Below are 17,273 nucleotides of genomic sequence, written 5' to 3' on the forward strand. Positions count from 1 at the left end.
CTTTCTTTTGTTTGTTGCTTTTGTGGGTCTGGATGCTGTAAGTGTTTAATTGTATTTATACTTGATACTTGGGTCTATGTGACTTTGTGCTTCACAAGGGTAATCTTGCTGGGTGAGAGAAGCACTTGTATTGGTACTTTATTTTTCCTTTTTTTTTTTTTTTTTTTTTTTAGGAACAGTGAGAGGTAATGGGCCTGAAACTAAGTTTTTGAAAGAGCAAAGCCAAAAGTATAGGCTACATAAAAGTGAACTGCTGCGAGGATGTTCTTCATTGCTATTCCATGACAATTTGTACTGTCTTTGCAGCGTTTCACCACTGTCATTTGGACCAGCACTTCCTATACTATTATGGAAATCCATCTTTGAAAATTTGCTCCAACGCCTTACACGTAAACATGGCTGTCTTTGGCTTTCAACAGCAACACCAACAAACAGCTGAAAATTACGCAAGTAGCGATTGGTTTGTCAGTTACAAAATGAAAGCGGTATGACATACGACAGAGGGCACGCAGCCTCCAAAGAGTTTTCACCGTGCTGAGCTAAGAATAGAAAATAATTCCTACAAATTGGTTTCTGAGGAAAACCGAGGTTTTATCGAAACCTTTCATACAGAAGAAGTGGAGCTCAAAGAGCAAAGTAAACAAGGGATTTTATGATTGCATTGAAGATACACAGACATAAAAATCCTGCCACTATTCACTCTGTGATACATGTGACTTGAGAGACTGGGGGAATTTTCATTTACCTGCAACTGAAACATGTATTTACCTTCTTTGTTCTGGAAGTATGTCAGTGTGATTGCTTCCCCACTGACCTTATTATAAAGGGTGAGAATCATAGCGAGTGAGATGGAAGAGGTAGAAAAAAGAAATGGGTCGACTGCATTCTTCTCTGCAGGTTCTCCGTCAGGCAGACACAAGAGCGGTGATGTGACTAATGCTGTAAATGTGCTGGCGTGCTTGCAATATGGGCTTTTTTGAGCGAGCCAAGCCAATCGGTGCTTTGCTGCGTGTCTCCTCACCTACACATTTCAAAGATTCGTTGTGAGAAGTAATTTAAACTTTTTGTCTCGCTTGGTTTTTCTTTATTGCTTCGTGTGATAGAAATAGTACAAGGCAGTGAGAAAAATACATGTGACTTTGATATTGAATGAGATAGTAGAAAAGGCTGGTTTGAGTAAAATGTTTGAATTAGATTGGCCAGTTGAAACTGGACAAAGTATGTGGAACAACTTATACACCAGTACTAAAAAGTGCACATGTATTCAGTGCACTTTATCAGGCATTCCTTTGCTAGTTTAATGTTGGATCCCACTTTGCTTTCAGGACTACCGTAATTGGCGTATGGCGTAGATTAAACAAGTCGCTGGAAGTTTTCTCAGAAATTTGGGTCCATTTTGAGTTCATGGCATCCTTTGCTGCACAACATTTGCCACTCACATTCATGATTGTGATGCTTATCGGGGCGATCGTGGCTCAAGAGTTGGGAGTTCGCCTTGTAATCGGAAGGTTGCCGGTTCGAGCCCCGGCTCGGACAGTCTCGGTCGTTGTGTCCTTCGGCAAGACACTTCATCTACCTACTGGTGTGGGCCAGAAGGGCCGATGGCGCGATATGGCAGCCTCGCTTCTGTCAGTCTGCCCCAGGGCAGCTGTGGCTACAATTGTAGCTGCCTCCACCAGTGTGTGAATGGGTGGATGACTGGGTGTGTAAAGTGTAACACTGATGAAGCGCCAATGAATCAATACAGGCTAGGTATTGAGTGAAGTATTATGGTTATTATTAATCAGAAGATTTAGGAATGCTGATGGGCAGTAATTAATAAATACACACAACACAAAATGTTTTTGCAGGTACCATGTATTTAACCAAACCCCAAAGAAAAATAACAAGAAAAGAAAAGGAAAACTTAAATAATCACTCCTGCTGCAGCTATTCAATTAACCAAAAACCCAGTGAGGGTGCACAAAAACAACTAAGCAAATTCTTCTGGCTTATACCAAGCAATATAGAAAACAGTTCCCCATAAACAACACATGTTAACATCGAAAACACTGATCCACACTGAAGTCCATGAGTTTTATCTGAATGTCCATGAGAGATGTCCAAGCGCTATTGTCCATAAATGGGGGGGAATGGTGTGTATGAGTGTGGAAATCAGTATATTTGGAAAATGGGGACAGAGCGTCGTCTTTGATAGCTTCCTACCCAACCAGTGGAAGCTTCAATTGCAGAATGAGTCCTGCTCCTAGCCGCTCATTGGCTCGCCATCCTTTTTCATACCCGAAAAGGGTTCACCTGGCCTGCATTAAATAAACAAGGCCAATAAGAAATCACAAGAATACAAAAATGTCAGCCAATTAAGCTAAAAACATTAAGTTATTCTTGTTCCTGTGTACACAAATAAATAAACAAACAGTATATTTAACCAATAAGGATTTAACTGAAACATTTCAACTGCTATATACATACTATATAGCTTCACAGCATTTTTTATTCAGCAAATATCAGTCAAATCAAAATCAAATTGTTTGGACCGGCAGCAACCAATTAGCGCCAGCTGGTAGCAATACAAACAATCAATTAAAAGTTCAAACTCACCAATTCCGTTCTGTTCAGTGCACAACAACACTATGGCTCTGGCTCACAGTAATCAGCATCTAAGTTGCATAAGTTAGTGGGTGTTAAAAGAAGCATTAAAACGGGAAAAGCAAGTGTTTGCCAATACAAACCTGCAACAGCTGTCACCTGGCTTGCCTCCACGCATCTGACAGGAGGAAGCCGGGACAGGCTTACTATGACCCACATGCCGTCCGATTGGCTGAGCAAAGTCATGTGGTTGGAGTCATGTACCTGCGATGCATTCAATGGCAGGAATAAGTGCAGGAAACAGATTTTACTCTGGGTTACAAAAGCGCTTTGGGGTCCCTAGGGGGGACTAGTAAAAGCGCTATACAAATACAGGCCATTTACCATTTATTTGGTGTCAGGGGGGCCAAAGTGTACCAAGAACATTTCTCCCAGACTTTCACACCACCACAAGGTTGATCCACCAATACAGTCAAGATGCATCCATGCTTTCATGTTGCTTACTTCAAATTCTGAACCTATCATCCCAGAAGTCGAGATTCACATCTTTCCAGGTGTCTGATTTCCAATTTTTGGCAAGTCCGTGTGGATTTGTAGCCTCAGCTTCCTGTTCTTTGATGAAGAATGGTCTGCTGCTGCTGTAGCCCATCTCCTTCAAGGTTCAGCATGTTGTGCAATCAGACATGCTCTTCTACATACCTTGGACTGTAACAAGTGATTACTGTTACCTTCCAGGTAGCTTGAAGCATTCTGGCCATTCTTCTTTGATCTTTGGCAAAACAAGGCAATTTGACCCAGAGAACCACTGCTCACTGGATATAATTCTTTCTTGTGGATGATTCTCTAAGCTCCAGACATGGTTATTTGAAATACTCAGACCAGCATTGTTTCACATCCAAAGTCACTTAAATCACCTTTCTTTCCCATTCTGATTCTAGGTTTTTGCAGGTTGTCTTCTCTGTGTTGACACTGGTAAATGCAGTGAACCACTGCCATTTGATTGGGTGATTAGATATTTGAGTAAATGGACTGTTGATAAGTTAAAACGTGTGCCTATTAAAGTGGCCAGTGAGTGTATATGTCAGTAATGCAAATATGCTAATATTGCAAAACGTAGCATACATGTTTTTTTTCTGTTTCTTTATACATTTCCGTATGTTTACATCCAAAGCCCTGCATCTACTGCATTATTGAGTTTAAACGGATAGCCTAACCCTTTCGTATTAACTGTTCCCCATTCATGGTGAAATGACTGATAATTAAACTTCAATAAATATTAATATTTACTAATAGTAATCTTACTTGTATTGGTTTTATAGTGTGGATTTTACTTTTTTATGGGCACATGATTGGTGCCGTGGCTCATGTACCAAGGCAGTAGTGCTACCAGTCTCACTCCCAACTCATCACATTTTAACCCAACCTTGTTACATTTTCCTTACCCAAAGCAAGGACATTTGGTGCCTTAACACAGCTAGTAAAAGTAAAAGAAAGCATGTGGAAACTGCTAACTCACCTGCCTATTCATACTTTCAGCTACAACGTTACAATAGCCATTCAACTAATGTTTATAATAATTAACTACACCTTATTTTTAACCATTTGCAAACTTTTAAAATGCTGCTTCCAACTTTACGAACCAGCTACTAGGCAACTAGTAGGCAACACAGTCATGATTTTGTTTTAAAGTTAATCAAATACAAGGGAAACTTTTAATAATAATGCTGTTACCAAGGTTAAAGAAATGTAAAAAAAAAATGAAGCTGTAATTACAAAGATATTTCTCATTTTATATTTTTGGCCCTTGCAGCTCTGGGCAGTAAAGAATGGACAGCACCCTTCAAATGCTCCCCTCAGTGGCATAATAGCAAGTTTAAACACACGCCTCCAGTTTAGCTCGTCCTCACTGTCAGATTACATTACATCAACCTGTCCTGGCATGTAGAAACTTTCCTATCTGGAAAACATTTGTGCCATGTCTTTTGGACTGAAGCTTTAAAAGTAACAGCTGGCATAGAAAACAAGTAGTACATGTATCTGAAATTCTAGAGACACTAAAAATCCCACTAAGGAACAAAACATCCTGACAAGTCTCTGTAGCTTTTCAGTCTAATCTGTCCTGGACCTTTCCCCCCTATTCTTCTAAATCATATCTTTTTTGGAAACAGGACAATTTGTAAAATACCTTAAACTTAATTAAAAATGCTATGTTGTTAAATGTATTTTTAAATGTTTGATGCCATGTTCAACAGTCATTCAAATATGTCAGTGGCATTTTCAGTGTAATACCATTTTCTGTATAGTATTGAAGATTTTTTGGCTAGTCCAACCTCTAATTCATATTTCACATTCTCTTTTTGAAGTGCATGTCTAGAGCAAAGGAGGAGGGGTCTAAAATGCATTAACGATATTAGGTGTGTGCATTTAATTCGGTGTGCCCTTTTAAAGGGGAAGGAGGCTTAGCAGCTGTCTATTTCCAATAGCATTTATTATTTATTTTTCTTTGAGAGCTCTAAAGTGTTTTTGGTGACAGGGGGCAATATCTAAATGGGTTTTTTGAGTGCATGTAACCCCCGTTTTCCCTTTGCACACTTCACAGCATCCTGTCACTGTAGCTTTGTTTAAAAAAGGCCCATTGGTCCCTCAGTGACAATTATTGCTCCCTCCATTTACCCCTTGTTAGTGCGTTAGAATCACTGACCACTGAGCTATTTCAAGCTCACAAATGGATTATAATAGGTTACTTCATGTATTTCTAAAATTGAAAAATAGATGTTATCATAGCAACGTGTGAAAGCAGTATTCCCTTACATCGTGGACATGGTACGTTATTCTGCCCTTAATGTATACATCAACTTTACTGTAGTCAACACATTAAGAACTAAGCAACTGTTTGATATATATTTCTTAAGTAATAGGAAACAACATCAATAATAGACTAATTAGTGTCTGCTGTTTCTCAAAAGGGGCATCAGAGCTGTGCTAATTAGCAATACATCAATTGGCTGTGTGTAATCAGAAGTGTGTCACATGTTCCAGCAGCCAGCTGTTTGCAGGGTAGAAGAGAGTGGTGCGCTGGTAGTTGTATCGTACTACTCTTTAGCCAAAGCTGCTTGCATCTCATTAATATGCATATGGTGTACTTACACATGATGTACCAGGTTATGGCAAAAGTGAGACGCGTCTTAATCCCAGTGTCACATGTGGATGGTTGTAAAGGATTGCTTGGCATCAGATTTAAAAGCGCTGGGTAAGCATCATTTTTCAATATGCTGGGTTAATGTGTATTTTAATTAAATCCCACACTTCTACTTAATCAAACACATAGTTTAAAGGTGCCTCGAGCAAACAAAGCAGTTTTTGGTACCTTTCCCTGACCAATGATTCAAAACAAAAAGAAAGTGAAACAATGTGCAAAACAAAAAGCCCAAAAATGGGAAACAAGCAAAACTCTCCTACGAACATGTGGCTTATGTTATCATCCCCCATCTAACTTTCACAGACTCTTTAAGAGTACTAGTACCTTTGTCCTATTTGATATTCATTTATTCATTGATATTTGCCCCAATTGAATGACTATATTTAATTATGGTACAGTTTTTCTTTCTTTTGTTTGAAATGAGCAGCAACATGAGACTTTAACAACCACGATTGTCTTTCTGTGTGTCTCTTTTTAGAACATTAGCAGCTAATCTATTTGTGTAAAAAGCAGCTAGTGATGCATTCTTCTTCTTCTTTTTGTATTTCTGGTCACGTCAGATGGTTGCCCCTCCCTGAGCTTGGTTCTCTTCTTCTTTTTTTGTTGTTAATTTAGTGACTTTTAAAGTACTGAAATCAAGACCAACCCCTGGCTGGTGCTTTAAGGTGCAAATAACACACCATGCGATACCAGCGGCATATGTCATAACAGCAATATTTGCCACAGATTGAGGAAGAATTTTCGGAAATTCATGTTTTTATTTAAGAACACCGACAAAGCAGAAGAGTTCATTTTTTCTGTGAAGACTGCACGCGTGGTTTACATTTTGAGTCTTGTATACAGTTGCTTGTTCACAGGGACATCTCTCTCAAAGTGACAAATTGCAGCAATTACTCTGATGAAGTTCAAGGATGACACCATTATGATGATGTAATAATGAGCCCAGCCCACCTGACAGGTTCTAATAGGAAAGTGCCGAAGGACATTTCAGTGATGAATGAGTACCTTGTTGTGTATTGCTTTTTTGTCAAGCTCAACTATAACCTGGATCTGAATAAACCTCCTGTTTGTGCTTTGGAATGGGCTGGGCTTTAGAAAACCTATTCCTGGGGTGAAAGAACTAGTTCAGTGCAAAATGTAATATCCTGTGAGGAGATGCATTTAGATTTTCAGATTAGATCATTAACTCATGTCTGTTAAATTACATTTGAAGTATTCATATTGCTTAATATCTACCCTTTGATATTCTAACAGATAGCAGTAATAATACATGGATTTAATAAAGTTGAGCACCATCATTACGGATCAAAGTGTACTCCATGCCAATGATTATTCTTAATTAATGAAACACATATTTAGAACAATCTAAAAATATGTACTTTAAATGTAGAGCGCTATACAAATACAGACCATTTACCATTTTAGACTATACAGTCTACTCTATAAAGATCTAACAGGCGTATAAGTTGTATCCATCTTGTTGCCAGCAGCGTCAATGCTTTTAACCTAGGGCTGTGCGATATGACCAAAATCTCATATCCCGATATAAGAATTCTATCGTCCCGATAACAATATAAATCACAAAAATGTAACATTTTCTGTAAATTCTGTGAATCTCCTGCAGCTCGTCTTGCGGGAAGTGTTTCCAGCTGCGCGTCATGTAGCTGGAGTCGAGTGTTTTAACAGATGCATGAAACTATACATTTTTAGACATAAGTTGTAACGGCCGCCGTTTTCTTTGTGAGTATTTATTACACGGTGTGCTGCGGGGAAAAGCCTGTTCTAACGTTTGAGTCTAAGGTTTATTTTTTAGCACCTGGCGGCTCTTTTTTACTTCTCATCTGTAAATAATCTGCTCTTTCACATGATTCAGTTTATTTTGAAAAGTCTCAACAGGATCTTGAGCTTTATTGTGAAAGGTCTATGTGGAACATAAACAGGCGGATACGCGATGGTGTTACCGTCGTTGTTGCTAACGACAACGCATAAAAACAGGCGCTTGTCTGTCCGTAGTGTGGTTATATTAAATATAAGAGAAAGAGAGAACTTTAAGAAATTAATATAGCCACTACAGTGACCATCAAAACGATGAAAAAATATTGCCGTAAACAGTTTATTTTGCGACACCACGAAACAAACGATAGCGTAAAATAAAACGATAAATGTTTTTATATAGTCATCCGATATATATCGTTATATCGAACAGCCCTATTTTAACCATATACCTTTTTCTCAGTCCAGCTCTGTGTTCATGTGTCGTCTCTTTATTCTAACATAACTGTAAAACCTCTAAAGTGTTAATCTTTCTAAAAATTGCTATATCGCAACTCCATTAGCCTTAGAGTTTGTGTCAATTATATTAGGGACACTTGAGAACCCCCTGCTGTGTAAGGGCCTGTAGAAACAGCTGAGAGTGTGGGCAAGGCAGCTGTTGGCCAACCTCCAGACCCCTCACTGCTACTCTAATGGCCCTGTCGGCCACCTTGCCATCACAGTCCCGTAAAACAATCTCCCAGGGGAGAAGTGGCCACTGTAATAAGACCAAAATGTGTGTAAATGTTCACCAAAAGGAGAGAACCACTGACAGTACATCAAATATAAATGGCCTGTCTACTGCTCAACTAATGTGTTTGTTCATAAGGGAGCACATTAAGACTGGGATGGTGTATGCAGGATGCTGTGAAGTGCCCGAGGATTTGTTTTCGTAGACGGTGTAATGATTGGACATTGAGGAGATCATGATGCTGTTTCACTTTGGCCTGCATCAAATTTTAACTTATATTTAAAAACTTAAATGCATATAATTCTAGGACTTATATCGTACCATGTATGTAACATTTAAGACTTTTCTGCAATGAATGTACAACAATTAATAGACTGAATGTGAAGTGACAGTACTGTGCTTAAGAGTTGAGTCACCCCCATTTCTTAATATTTTGCTAGGAAAATGGGAAAAAGGTGCAGTGATTTAATGGAATATGCAAATATAAATGGAAATGCAGTATATACAGTAAATCAAAAATAGAGTTTGTACAGTTTTAACAAGCTTGTAAGTCAATGTTTGGTATACCACCTTTCTTCCCCAGTGACCACAGTTCCTGTAGTATTTGGTATGTCTTTCCTCTACTCTTTCCTATCCTAGCTTCTTGGCAGTCAAACTTCCTCTGAAACAGTTTCTGATGAGGCTTTGGTGAACAGCAGATTGTTCTTTGCTGGATTCTGTTTATGTGCTGTAAGTAGTTTTTTTAGGCCTGCAATTTCGTCTTTTCTCCTCCACTTGTCCAGCTTCCTCAGATTTTTAAAGGATAAACAGTAGACCATGTCAAACTATGCCATATTTTCAGCTGCAAATGAGCTTGGTTGTGCAAAAAATAGTATTGTATGACTGTCAAATTGTGTCATCAGTGGTACTTTTATTTTTATTAGATTCAGCTAAAGAACTGGGAAAAATATGTGTTTTTGTGACAGGGCGCTAGTTAAAAGGCCTAAGGATACAATTTAAAATTGGTTCTCTGCTAAGTTGTCTGTTAGTTGCCTGTATGTGACACACATAATAGATAACAGAAAACTGAGCCAAGAACTCAATTTAGGTGCAATAAAATGCACCTATGTGTGCTCTGTTTATAGATGCAAATAAATAACTGTAATTTGGCATCTTAATCAAAAACAATAATATGAAGTAGTGTAACATAATTTCTGAATTTGTTTTTTTACTAGAAATAACAACAACAATTAAATTTTAGGATATAAAAAAATACAATTTAAAGAGCTTGCACCTACCAGTTGAGTACAGCAACATAACAAATGCTTTTATTAATCACCAAAAACTTGTTAAATGTTAAATTAGAGCACCTATGGCTAATGATAAATGGGGGGTGAAGACTTAGGGACAATATGATATATACACCACATGATAACATAGGTCACCTTAGGGTGGAGCATAATAAAGTTAAGTATTAATATAGAGAAAACCCATCATTCCCCCATAGCAAGGACATAATTTCTTCAGCTGCATTGCTGCACCCAGATATTGCAACCAAAGACAATATTTATTATTATAATGTTTGGCGTAGGAAAGAGGAAGTGGGTACTGGAAAAATAAACTCAACAATTTACTGTGAAACATAACTTGAAGTAATTTGATTGAAAGAGCATTTTTGTTTGTCTGTGTGTATTTGTCTTAAAAATGATGTTCAGCTGAGGCTCTTAAATGTAAAAATTGATTGCTTCTCTTTGTGATTTGTTGAGGCAAATTTAACCAGTCACAGGCATTTCTGTGGAAAACTTTGAGTGTGAATTTTATATTATTTTCTGAGATGAACAATTAATTCTGAACTGAATTCTGTGTTAGGTTAACAAATTTGCATTTGTCTTTTTTTATGGGTGGGCTGGGGCATATGTAGAGAACCCATGAAGAAAATTGGGTCTCTGTGATGAATAAAAAAGAAATAATAAAATATTTACACAATTACTTTACGGCTAGCCTATAACATACATAATGAAATGTTTTGCTATAGCATATATGCCTAGACTAGATCGGAAAAATATGCATTACTCTTTCAATGAACTGCTTATTTGTTGCCTTTAAGATATATGAAGTAGAAATAAATATGCATATACAGTAGAAGTTGTCCTTTATTATACTTCATGCTCCATACAGCATTATATTCACATTTCCCTTACAAAACAATTGTTTTGTCAGCAAAAATGCTTCTCACACCTCATTGCTTCCATCTGTCTGCAGGCTCTGGCAGTTTGCTTAACATACAGATGCCAGATGCAGGCATTATTGCTGGAAGGCTACTCCACCTGTTCATAGAATTGGTGGGAAATGTTTCCCTTCTGATTTTTAGGGTGTTTCAAAAAGGAGATTTGTGTGCACAAGAGAGATAAAGTAAAAGTGGCTTTACCGAGCACTTCATCAGTTAATGAAAAGTAACTCTAATCACTTTCTGAAAAACCCATTGGAAAAACTATATATATATATATATATCTAATTTCACACACAAGCTTTGTGTAGACTTTTAACTGAGACATTTTGAGTATTTTCCAGTATACCAATATTGAATGATAATTCACGGCCTCACAGTTTATCTGATTCAAAGAGTTTGCACTGCATTTTATATGTCAAACTGCTTAAATAACATCACAGGAAAAATGAAAGTGTGTGCTTTAGACCTGTTTATCTTCACAGCTTTGAAGTCGGTGCGGTTCAGAATGAGGAGAAATAAACAAAAAACTATCCCTTACATGAGCATTGCACTACCACGGGGGTTTTGCTCGATAACGGTGAGGCTGATAATGCTGTGATAATCATCGGCTGCTTAGACATGATAAACAGCATATATTTATTATGCAACATTGGTCGTTTTTCTTTGTCAGGCTGTACTGAATAGAATGCACATTATTTTTTTGAATAATTATACACTTGTAGAACACCAAGTGATGCTCTATTTCCACCAAATACATGAAAACCTAGTGATGGTGATAACTTATATTAAAGTTTCCCCCTCTAGTTTAATGAAATGACCCCAGATTTGGATTCCCAAAGTCTTGAATGTAAGTGATATGATAAGCACAACTAAATGCCTGACAGGTGGTATATCTCTTCTAATTGGAGGCAGTTGAAGATGTGACTCTTTATCTTCTACCTTCTGCTAGTGATTACAAGCATGCTCTGCCCTAATCCATTGACTTTAAAATATCGCTTTAACAGGGTAAGAAGATGAATGTTTATTGCCTGTAATCGCTGACTATGATATATGAGAGCTGCTGTTTCTCTGGTTCCCCAAAATCTTGTATGCAACCCACCATTCACCAAGTCGATGAGACCTCACACTCCTCTTGATACGCACACACACACACACGCACACACGCAATTTCTGTCAAGTAATGGTTTCACCTTCATAAAGTATTTCTTATGTTGGCATTGACACCTTCTTAGAAGAGCATCAAGGCTGTGTCCGGGTTAGCTGTCACCAAAGTGTAAAGGATGTCATTGTAATCTCTCTATAGCCATAGTAGCCACATGGCTCTGTTAGGGGAAATGGCCAAGTGTATTGTACATTTTTCACTCCTGTACAAATTGGATGTTCTGATTTATTGAGACCCATGAGGAACCATTGTATAAATCACTGCAGTTCATATCTTACTCCAGCATAAAGATGGCAAGAATTTTTTAGCTTCTCAGCTCTATGCAAACCGTAAATCATTTTGCCTCTTTACTCAAGTAAAGTTTGTAATAGCATTGTCAGAGAAACTCTTAAGAAAACTGTATAAAAACAGAGAATAGTGAACAGTCCTGTAAACAAACATGTAGCCCCCATCTTTTTTCTTCTCTTATAGTTACTTTTTCATATTGCGGTTTACTTTGCCTTGAGCAAAACACATCCCCTTTTTTTCCTGGATCAGCACATGATGGACTGTCTGTCATGTCCTAAATGGCTGTAGCACATTGGACAGAAATGATATCCTCTCCAGCACCAATGAGGGGACAGTTAATGATCTTATCAATTTAACACTCATAAAGCTTCACTTAAATGCAGCACATCTGTATTTGTTCGATATGGTACGGTTTGTGTTATTTTTAATGGCACTAGCCTGGAGACTTGACAACTTGATTTATATTAAAGTTTTAGATATTTCGTGGAAAACACTATTAAAACCACCTACAGACATAAATTACCAACTTCTAGAGTGGATTCAGAGATCAAGGTTAATGATATAATCTAAATAGCATATCAGTAGCAGTAGGGGTGGTTTTTATGAGGTTGAACACTGCACTGAAAATGTCTTGCTCACTATTCTAAGTATATATTCATTATTATATTTGCTGTGACTCATTTTTGTTACTACTAACTTGCTGAATCAAATGTTAAATGATGCAATGTCTTTCATTCTAAAGCCTCAGATAAAGTTGAATGTGTTAGCCTCAAATCTCACAATTCTTTTTCCCTATAATGAAAATGTGAGCTTTCATTATACAGGACACATGTTTGCTCAAGGTCATTGAGAATATAAACTTTCCTTTTGAAGTCATGAAGTTCAAATTGACTGGTGCCAGAGCAGGGAGTTGGTGCTATGGCTGATCTGAGGATCCCTTGAGAACTGGCAGCAGTTATCTTCCAGATTGCTGAGGGCTTTTAAAATGAAACCACTATCACATACTTGCATAAAAAAAAACCTGCATAAATGGTAGCAGGGCTGTGGAGAGAGAAAACAAGCAGAAATTACTTTTTTTTTTATTATTATTTCTTTATTTTCTCATCCAAAGAATGCATAAAATAACGTATATCTTATAAAATGCAATTCTAGCATGTTGTGTTTGTTATTATTATTATTAAGGTTATTTCTAAGAAGTAAGTGACGTGACGAATTAATTAAGGAAAATAACATTTTACAGGTGTACCCCTATGTTGTAATCAAAGAATGTGTTTCCCGAAGGTACCCTGTATGAAAGCTTTTGCTTGGATTTTGTAAAATGAAACACAATTACTATGTAATTCCATCACTTGAAAACAATAAAACTGCTGACATTTCTTATCCCACTTGGCAAGATGCTAATGTCGGCACCTTTTTTTTTTTTTCTTTCACTTTTAACCATTTTCATTTTGGCATCAGATAAGGATAAACAAGACTCATTAGCATCACTCTAATTAGATCTCTGCCATGGCTCTGTAATTAGCTCAAAAAAGCAGTTCTCAGATCTCCCAAGTTACATCAAAAGGAAATCTTTCTCAATTAGAATTCAGAATCCCATGTAATTTTCCCTTTGTTTACCTTACAGTCTCCATATATAGTGTTTGACAGCCAGCATCCATAAGATTACCATATTTTCCCGCCCTCTACCTAGTAGTTATTTGCCTGTTTTTAGAGGCATGACACAGTTTGGAAAAACACAAAATCCATCAGCCAGACCTCATAGTGTAAAAAGTGAAAGGTGAGCTGAAGTATTAGTTATAGCTTAAATGGAACACAGAGGTACCAACATGCTCAGCAGATTTACTAAAGGTTATAAAAGGTATAAACTTTTCTTTTTAAAAAAAGAAAAACTATTATTGTTTTGTTTTAATACAGCACTGAAAGTACAGACAAAATGATGTGCTGAAAAGGCAAAATAGGAGCATTATTGCAAAACAGAATGCAGCACAGAATGATTTTATTGTGATTATCTTTATTAATTATTGTTGGAAGACAAAATTGCAGCTGAAATTGCAATTTGACTCTACTATACCATAATTACTGGGATTTTAACACCAAGAATTAATCTAGTGGTGATGCATTTAATTTGTCTTTATAGTGGGCACAAAAAGCCTCACACTCCCACCCGATCCCCTTAAGAACATACTTTTTTTTTTTTATGGTTATTTTTGGGTTTTGTTTTGCACAGCTTATCCTATCTTTCTGACCTCTAACCACTATACCCCTCTAACCTAATTCAACTTAGGAATTCAAAATGCATAATTTATTCTGCATATTACATCGTGCCTCAAAGCGTACTGCAGTCAACTTGCAGTCAACCTGCGGATGTAATGAGAACCATGACACCAACCTTTGGCACACATTGACATATGTTGCAAACTCAGTTCTGCATGCCCTGCAGCATGAATTTGAAAGAAGACAAATTGAAGAAACAAATTGGAAGTCTTTGTCTAACAGTACCATCTTAAAATGCAATCGGTAATGTAAGGATAAAAAAAAGTACATTATAATAATCGGTTATAATTATCGATGTCTAGCTACAATAAAAAAGTTACATCAGAAATTTCCTCTCCCTGGTCGTGGTGAGAGCCCTCAGGAGGACCAGGGAGAGGAGCCCTGACAACATCAGCAGTCGAGTTCTGAGGCACTGCAGGGCAACTAGGAAGTGTGTTCTGGACTCTATTTCAAATCTCAATTGACAGTCACACCGTCCCCCAGCTGTGGAAACACTCCACCGTCATCCCCATCCACAAAAGAAACAACCCAAAGTCTCTGAATGATCTTCGTCTTGTGGCCCTCACCTCCCTGGTGATGAAGGCCATGGAGAACATCATAAAACAGCACATTGTAAGAGCAACTGACCCCCTGATGGACCCACTCCAGTTTGCTTACCGTGCACGCAGAGGTGTTGATGATTGTTGTGGGATTTCTCTTTAGTGTATTGTCCTTTAATGTATTGTCTTGCTTTCATGTTACCTAGTCTAGTATGGGTGGTGGGATTTCTCTTTAATGTATTGTCCTGATGAAATGCTTTCATGTCACTTAGTTTAGTATGTCTGGTTCACACCTTATTCACGCTGGGAAACAGACAGTGAGAAACTGGTGAATGTCTCCCAGGATGGGGAAGCTCACACAGGAAGGCTTGACCCCAGAGTGGGGGAGATTCACACAGATGGTAGAGAGTCTGTCTGGTTAGAGCCAAGGTGTGAACTGAAACTGTAAAAGCCTTTTGTTCTGTGACTGTATAAAAAGGACCTGAACTGTTCATTGTCAGAGACGACTTTCAGTGCCCCCTGACTGACGTCCCTCCTTATGCATGAGATAGCTGAAATAAAGGTGTTGTTACAACTCATCGTGTCTGCAGGACTTGGTAATTGAAATTTCCACAACAGTTGGCGCTGTGAGCAGGGTGATCCAGTGTTCTCGCTGAAGGACGGCTCTGTGACGGCTGATCACCCCGAGGTAACAAGACGCTTCGGTCCTGCCAGCTGTTTAAAGCAAAGAGAAAGGCAGAGTTGCGGAGCCTGTGTTTCAGCGACCACCGAGATCACCTTGACGAATCGAGGGGAAACTCCTGCAGAACGGTGAGCTGTATCTACCATTTATACAAGTCACGAGAGTTTTTTGTCTGGCTGAAAAAGGGGGAGAACGCCTGCCGACCCCGGAGTTCGAGTCTCCGGGAGAAAAACCTGGTGGTGTGAGGCCCCAGGCTTGTGTTGGGTACGGCCCATCACAAGGACATTGGCTCGAGCGCGCTGTTGGGGAGAAGCCGGCCCAGACCTGTGTTCGGTCCAAGTACGTCACAGGGACAGCAACTCGGGTACACTGTCGAAATCCATTTCCGTGTACTACAGTGCACGGAGTGGCGGTGTTCGCTCCTTGGTCCGTAGAAGGCAAGGGCCTCACGGGGTACGCCTCGTGTAGTAAAATGGGATCTAGATCCAGTAGATCGGCAGACGTTCCACCAGGCGGCCAGAGACAAAACTCAATATTTGACTGTATGGTTAAAAAATGGGGAATTGGGTGTATGAAATATGTTGTTAAGTGGAAAAAAGTAAACGGGTTTCCTGAAAAGGGATCGCTGAGTGTTAACCAGTTAAAGAAAATAGAGGAACAGTTGCGGGAGGAAGAAGCAAAATTATTGAAGAAAGGGAAAGTTAGGACTGTAGATCTGCGTAGGGTAAGCGATGAGAAGGAATGTTTGAAAATGTGGATGAGGGAAGCAGAAAGGAGAGAAAATAAAGCAGCTCTGAAAGAATTACCTAGAGAAGTGTGTGGAAGGGAGGCTGATGCAGAATCTGCCTCAGCGCCTCTTCCACCTCCGTATAACACGGAGAACAAAACATCATTTCCCTGTTCACGCACTGTCTGTGCTTCCCCAGTACAGGCTGTTTTGCAGAGCCTGAAAGCCGATGCGGACCTGGACTCCTTTCCCCCCATATCCCGCTCTGCACCACACGACTCACCGCCAGAAGATGCCAGCGCCAGTTCAGCGACTGAGGAGCGGCAAGCCCGCCAGGAGGAAGCGGAAAAAATGACACTCAGACCCAACAGAGGGCCGAGAGAGGCCCTCCAAGCGCACAGTCACACACGGAGCGCGTCGCGAGCTGGAGAGATGAAAGAGAAAACACAGGGATGGAGGAAAGAGAGAGGAAAGTGGAGAAGTAAGGACAGCCGCCATGGATATTACGTCCTGCCTTTTGCCGCGGATCAGCCTGAATATTGTCCCACTGATGACGAGCGGGACGATACGGAGAGTGCAGACAGCAGCGAGGAGGTCGAAAACCTCCAGACTGTGCGGAGAATGCGGAAGTGGCGACAGGCAGGAGGAGAAGACCTGCAGCTCCCGATGGTGGAAGTGGCAGGGCCCGAGGGACCCATTTTAGTTCACAGACCCTGGACACAATCGGACATTGCTGACGCCACAAGTCATCTACCTGACCCTCTCATGTCGGGGGCAAGGTTCGGTGAGCAGCTCCTAATTTTCTGCCAAGAATATCGTCCCACAGGTTAAGAAATTAGACGCGCAGTGGCAGGCAAGCTGAAACCATGCGACCTGAGGAGAATATCACCTCACTTGCCTGATCCTACGCTGAGGATACGACACCTGACCTATGAGCATGGCGAAAACCGTGAATATTGTACTGCAGTAACCCACCTGATGGATAAGCTAAAGGAGGTTTTCCCGGATAAGGTGGACATGTTAAAGATTCAAGCTTGCAAACAAAGAAAGGAGGAATCTGTGGATGATTTCATACATCGCATGACAACTGTGTTTGAAGTTAAT

General features: G+C 39.3%; 2 long non-coding RNA genes across 2 annotated transcripts; one reads left to right on the plus strand and one right to left on the minus strand.

Moving 5' to 3' along the window:
* Positions 1-1,455: 1,455 nt before the first annotated feature.
* On the minus strand, positions 1,456-2,687 carry LOC146511687 (uncharacterized). Its single transcript, XR_014875906.1, has 2 exons — positions 2,599-2,687; positions 1,456-2,300 (listed from the first exon to the last, which is right to left on the minus strand). It is a non-coding gene; the product is annotated as an uncharacterized LOC146511687 (long non-coding RNA).
* A 430-nt stretch (positions 2,688-3,117) lies between these two features.
* Positions 3,118-14,701, plus strand: LOC146511688 (uncharacterized). The gene is made up of 2 exons (XR_014875905.1): positions 3,118-7,671; positions 7,726-14,701. It is a non-coding gene; the product is annotated as an uncharacterized LOC146511688 (long non-coding RNA).
* Positions 14,702-17,273: the final 2,572 nt, after the last annotated feature.

The sequence above is a fragment of the Neolamprologus multifasciatus genome, chromosome 9, assembly GCF_963576455.1.
Source record: "Neolamprologus multifasciatus chromosome 9, fNeoMul1.2, whole genome shotgun sequence".
NCBI lineage: Eukaryota > Metazoa > Chordata > Actinopteri > Cichliformes > Cichlidae > Neolamprologus > Neolamprologus multifasciatus.